Raw genomic sequence first — 6,246 nt, forward strand, 5'->3', positions numbered from 1 at the left:
AAGGGTTATACCTGGTAAGCTAGGCATGAATATAAGCTGTTTTGTTGTTTTCAGGATATGTTTTCTCTGTAATGCTTTTGTTCTGAATAAATAGTACTTAGCCAGCCAGCTTTCAGAAAGTAAACCATGGGAGAACAGGCTGCAAGTGCTGAACTGAAGTCAGAGCTGCTGAGGTAATCTCAATGAATTGCAAGGGTCTGCAGCTTAAAGCCTTGGACTGGACAGAGACAATCACAGGGTACTGCCCCAAGAAAGGTGATGCCTGGGAGCTAAGTGGTATGCCCTTGAGGAGACCACAAGGAGTTAACCCCAGTTAACGTGGGTACTGGGACAATCAGCACTTCTGAATAATTAGTGCCTTAATACTGCCGAAGGTGGGGCATCCAGGAAAAGTATTGGGTGGCAAAGTCAAAGCAGCACAGCTCCAATGGAGATGTGACAGAGGGGCTAGAGCTTTTATGTTGGCACAAGCACTATTCACATTTCCCTGGCCAATCCTTTCTGGTTGGGGACAGAACAAATGGTCATTGTGCCTATCATCCCTCACAAGAAAGTAATCTTAAGAAAGCTCTGCAAGGGGATCATTTCAGTGTGATGCAGATATTTAGCCCCAATTATTTAATATACAAAGAAAATGTAAATGAGGAGGGAGGAAGAAATCACAGGAGGAGAGTGATTGGCTGTAAGAATATAATTGTTCAGTCCGTGCATCCTAGAGCTGTCTGAAAGTTTCCCAGTGGAACAGTTTTTCCATCAGAAAATGCTGATTTGATGGAACTGAAATGTCCTACAGGAGTGTGTTAATTGCAACAAAACTTTTGAAGGAAACCAAACAAACACACAGGGAGATCTCGAGGGTCCTTGGCTCTCCAGGCTGTCCAGCTTCCTGCCTGCCCAACTTCCCAGGCTCTTTGTCTGGCAGGTGAGTGGGTGGGTTGTTTGACTGCCCAGCATATGCTGCCTTGGTTTTGATTAGGAACACAAATATTTCAGAAATGCAATTTTTTTTCTGCAGAATGGAAATACCATTTCCCACATAACTCTAATGTATATACTTTGCTTAGATCTGCTCCAATCAAGGCAAGTGTAATTAATTTAAAAGAGAGAAAAATGAAAAAAAAATTATTTGAAATTTTTTCCAGTTTTGTTTGAGAAGTTTCACTTAAGTGGAGATGGGAAAACACACCCTTTCTCTCTCTCTCTCTTTTTTTTTTTTTCAATTCCAGCCCTTAACCCCACTCTTGCCAACGATTATTAGCACTGGATAGAGGGAGGGGTAAAATGTAAAAATGAGAAAAAGTAGGTGGCATGCTTTCCTTTTTTAAATTTCATTCCCCCAAACCAAAATGAATAATTACTAACTCGCTCACTTCCTCCAAAAATACTCCCCCCAAAAGAAAAAAATCAGTGAAAGTAGAAATATTCTTATGAAAAATTCCATTTAGTCAAAGGCCATTTTTCATTAAAAGACAAATTTGTTTTGCGATGGAAAAAATGTTAACTAACTCTAACTATGCTCTTTTTGATCAAGTGCACTGATTCAGGTGAGAATCTTTCCACTGATTTCACTGGGCTTTTGAATCCAGTCCCTTATGAGCAAATGTTGTCGTCTTGTTTCCACATTATGTTAAAAGGAGATCCAAGACTATATGAAACTTTTCCTTAGATATATTGTGCTACATGTAGTTTCATTTCCGCATGTCTTTGAGTTGTGTGCATGTTGCATCAAAAGGTATGAAGTAGAGAGAAGTATGGGTTTACTTCCCTTTTTAGAGAGGTTTCATGGTAACTTCTCTGACTGATGTTTTAATATATAACTGCCCATTGGGCTGTTTAGTTTTCAAGATGGAAGAAGAGACTTATATTATCCTATTTTCATGGCAACCTTCATGGAACATTTTCCAGACTAGTGATGAATAAAAAAGGTTGGCAGCCATGGGATCCCATTAGAAAAAATGATTTAGTAATATTTTAAAAGAAACCTGGCTATTTTAAATAGTTTTTCTAAGGTCCTGCTGAGGACTCCTTCCAACACCCTATCTGCCAAATATAAACTCTCTCTTCTTGCCTCTGCTCTGGAGCTACTTCTGCAGATGGCTCGGTGAAAAGGGGGGGAGCAGCCCTGGGACGGAGGTCATCAGTCGTGAACGACACTTCCTGTGCCTGTGGATATGCTTGAGCAGAAAGGATGCTCTAATGGTCCGTTCTAATGACATGGAAGGATGTATCTGGAATCTGTTAGTATGTCTTTAAACCAAGGCATTAATGGTCCTATTAATTGTGCAGGCTGAATTGATTTTTTTTTAATACAAAACTTATTTACTTCCTTTTGGCATAAACCTCCACTCACTGTCTAAGGAAATACTCAAATTACTGGATAGCTATTTAGCTACCAGCTGGCCACTCCAGTGGTATCTGAGCATGAACTGAATTTAACATCTTAAGACTTATTATCATCAGTTAATCACTGGGCCATGTAGTGTGTCTGATGCAAAGCCATAATAGAAGATATTGTACCTTAATGGCACTCCCTTCTTGTGGCCAGAGCAGAAACTTGGCCATGGATTGCCTCTACTTTCTTGCCCATATTGGGATGGTCCAATAGTGGGAAGCAATCCTTGCACTCGAGTCTTAAATAGTAGCCAGCCTATTGTGGAACCTAAATTTGAAGCCATTTTTTATGCCCTCCTCATCTTATGCATTCACACAAAGGATGGCCACAGTATGGCCCATAATCACTCAATCAAATAAACCAGGAGTATGTTGTAAGGGACACACTGTAGCTGGAAATATTCATAGATGACAGAATTTCTTGGTAACTTTTGTTGTGCTTAGTTAAGTGCAGATGTCTACCCTGCTCCTTCAGGAGGTGCAGAACGTACTTTCTACCTTTATGGGTAATTTTACAGTGAATGGAAATAAGGACAAAAACGTTTAGACCTGATCAAGGAGGACATTGCACATGGGCAGACTGCTGCACCAAGCCCCGCTGAAGATGCAGGGGTTTCATGCTGGCCCAGCAGCCTGTACACACGCTGTCAATTGCAGGCTTGGGTCCTTGGCCTGTTCCACTTTATCAGAGAACATCCTGTAGGTATTTTAGTTGTCTTCTGCCTTAATATCCAGTTAAGGGACTGAAATACTCTAATTTATTTATTTCTGGAGTCAAGGTCTATGTGAACGGGGACAGGACACATAGGGGACAGGAGTTAGAGTTTTATTTATTTATTGTGAGGGAGGTGAAGTAAAAAGAATGGTGAAATAATACAATAGCAGTCTCAGCGGGGAGTTGTTAAAAAGGATATTATATGTTTAGAATTAAAGGGCCCTGTTGATCTACGTGTGGAGGGGACTCTCCTCACTTGGATATGTCCTTCCTGCGAAGAAGAGGGATCAGTGCTCATGGTAAAACCCCTCCTTATTTTGATCTGGTAGTCTCTGTGGGATCCATGAGGATGAGAGGAGTATGGCTTATACATGTCATCACCCAGGTCGCACAGTGAATTGTACGAAAATTAATGCAGCCCCTTTAAAGAGGATTACAAGGATGGTCCTCTTTGTGGAAGTCCCTTAGACCTTGACTCCAGAAATAAAGACCTGAATAAAAACACCATAATCTTCCCAGCAAGTGGTGTTGATTTGCTTGTCTTTCATCCTCCTCTTTGTAGTTTCCTTTAACCTCTTCATCTAATGAAAATCCCTCTGTGCTAAGGTCAGCTGGTACCCACAATCTACTTTGGTCACTGCTTTGAGCCTTTGCTGTGATTGTAGTATTCATCCAGCTTTCAAAATCAAGAGGACCCAGAATACACTGATCACCTCAATGCAAACATTGATTGTCAACTTAAAAACTTACATAGGCTTTAACCATGTGTAATAGCCATGGTCATCTCTCTCAGTAATAAAATGCTTACTGTTCTTACTCTTTCCTTGCTCTGATGCACTCCCATGTCGCATTGCCTTCCAGCAGCACATTTTTAATGGAGAAAGGTATGGCTGGAAAAAAATTTGGAGCGGCAAGGGATATGTTATTTCAATGAGAAGAGATGAATATCACCACTCAAGCAAAGCCAGCTCACTCCAACATGTGATGACCAGCTGCTGGAACACATGGATTTAACATAAAGGGAAAGTTTAAAAAAAAAAAAAAGTTCAGCATGTTTACTACTCGTGAAAGGAGGTACATTGATAGCATTGGAAATTCTTAGGTCAGTTACCTCCCAGTGTAGACCAGGGCTAAGGGAAAGAGGCAGGGCTGGCTCCAGGCACCAGTGAAGGAAGCGGGTGGTTGGGGCGGCCAATGGAAAGAGGCAGCATGTCCGGTCTTCGGTGGCAATTTGGCGGCGGGTCCCTCAGTCCCTCTTTGAGGGAGTGAAGGACTCGCCGCCGAATTGCCGCAGAAGAATGTAGCGGTGTGATTGAGCTGCTGCCCAATTACTGCTGATCGGCTTTCTCTCTGTCTTTTTTTTTTTGCTGGAGCCGGCCCTGGAAAGAGGGCAGACAATTCGCTAGGCCTGTTTCAGTGTTGGCCTTTCAGCTGATGTGGACAATCCAGTTAGCTGTCACAGTAGTTTGCCTGTATGGATACTTGTCTGCTAGAAGCTAGATTAAGTCCACCAACTCATTTCACATAGGCCAACAAATTAGCAACACCGTTTATTCACTATTGACCTGAGGCAGATTTAAACCAGCAGCCTAGAGATGAAAGGATGTATGTAGTACATGACTGATCTCTTGAGATAAGGAGAGGAAAGTTTAAAGATGAGAAATTGTAGATATTGAATATTTTTCTACTCTTCATCAAACATAAGGGTTTGTTTTGAATGAAGAGATTCAGAGGGATTAGGCTTTTAAAATAATTATTTGAGGAAGGAAAGTACTTAACTTCAACAGGTTATCTGTAGAATATCTAATTTATGCATTAAAATAATAGTTTGTATTTGCACATATTTTTTGTTTATGGTGACATTCACTCTGAATATGCCAACCTAGCCTTCCTGTGCACCGCTGATGCAAGTGTGAGAGAAGGAGGTGTACAGCTTACACAGTAAGCAAGTTGAAGGGTGGTTCTTGATCAGTTTGGCTCCAGACCCTGCATACTTTAATCAATACACCTACAATTTGTGAACATTGTTTTAATTGACTGGCCATATTTGCATACAGTAAGCGATATTGTATGTTGAGGAACTGGTCTGGCCAGCAGAGGACACTAGTGTTAAGTTTTTAGAGAGATTACATAAGAAAATATAAAGCTGGGAAAACATTTCAGGGAAAAAAGGTCAAACAAAAATATGTCAAGAACCATTACTGTACATCTATTTATATTAATTAGTGAGAGAGATAAATGAACCCTCGTCATGTGATCTATAAAACTCCTTTTTAACAGCCATATTAAACAATATAGGTCCTTATTTATGACAGTGTAATTACCAGTCTCTTTCAACACACATAAATCTAAAAAAAAAAAAAAGAGATTCCTAAAAAAGGGCAAACAGCTTAAGTCAACAGCTAATAAAACTTTAGCTCCTTAAATAAATTCTGTTTTATTGGTCTGTTCTGGAGAGAAGTTGTTTTGTTTAACTAGATAAACATGTCAGTTTTTCCAGGACAATCAAGTGATTAGAAAAAATCTGTAAAAGGAGAAAAAAGGCCAGTGTTCCTCCAATCTGAGAACAATTGATTTTTTCATACTAATGTGGTAATCTTTTTTGTAGATATTTGTCCTAGATTCTGGAAGTCAGGTGACGGTATGGCTAATGCACACTTGTGGCAGACAATTTGCTCCTGAACCAGCAGGGCAAAGAGTGCTGCAGTGGTACGGTACTTAGACCAAACTTTTTAAACACGAGTGACCAATGTTAGGCATCTATATCCATATTTAGGCACCCAAATAAAGTGGCTGATATCCAGTCAACGGGAGCTGCCAGTGCTGCACACCTTTGAAAATTAGGCTACGTTTATTCAGATGCCTAAATGTCCAGATGACTTGAAAAAGGCTAATGTAGTGCCCAGCTTTAAAAAAGGGAAGAAGGAGGATCTGGGAAACTATAGGCCTGTCAGTCTCACCTCAGTCCCTGGAAAAATCATGGAGCAGGTCCTCAAGGAATCAATTCTGAAGCACTTAGAGGAGAGGAAAGTGATCAGGAACAGTCAACATGGATTCACCAAGGGCAAGTCATGCCTGACTAACCTCATTGCCTTCTATGAGGAGATAACTGGGTCTGTGGATGAGGGGAAAGCAGTGGA

The sequence above is a fragment of the Gopherus evgoodei genome, chromosome 2 (genome assembly GCF_007399415.2).
Source record: "Gopherus evgoodei ecotype Sinaloan lineage chromosome 2, rGopEvg1_v1.p, whole genome shotgun sequence".
Lineage (NCBI taxonomy): Eukaryota > Metazoa > Chordata > Testudines > Testudinidae > Gopherus > Gopherus evgoodei.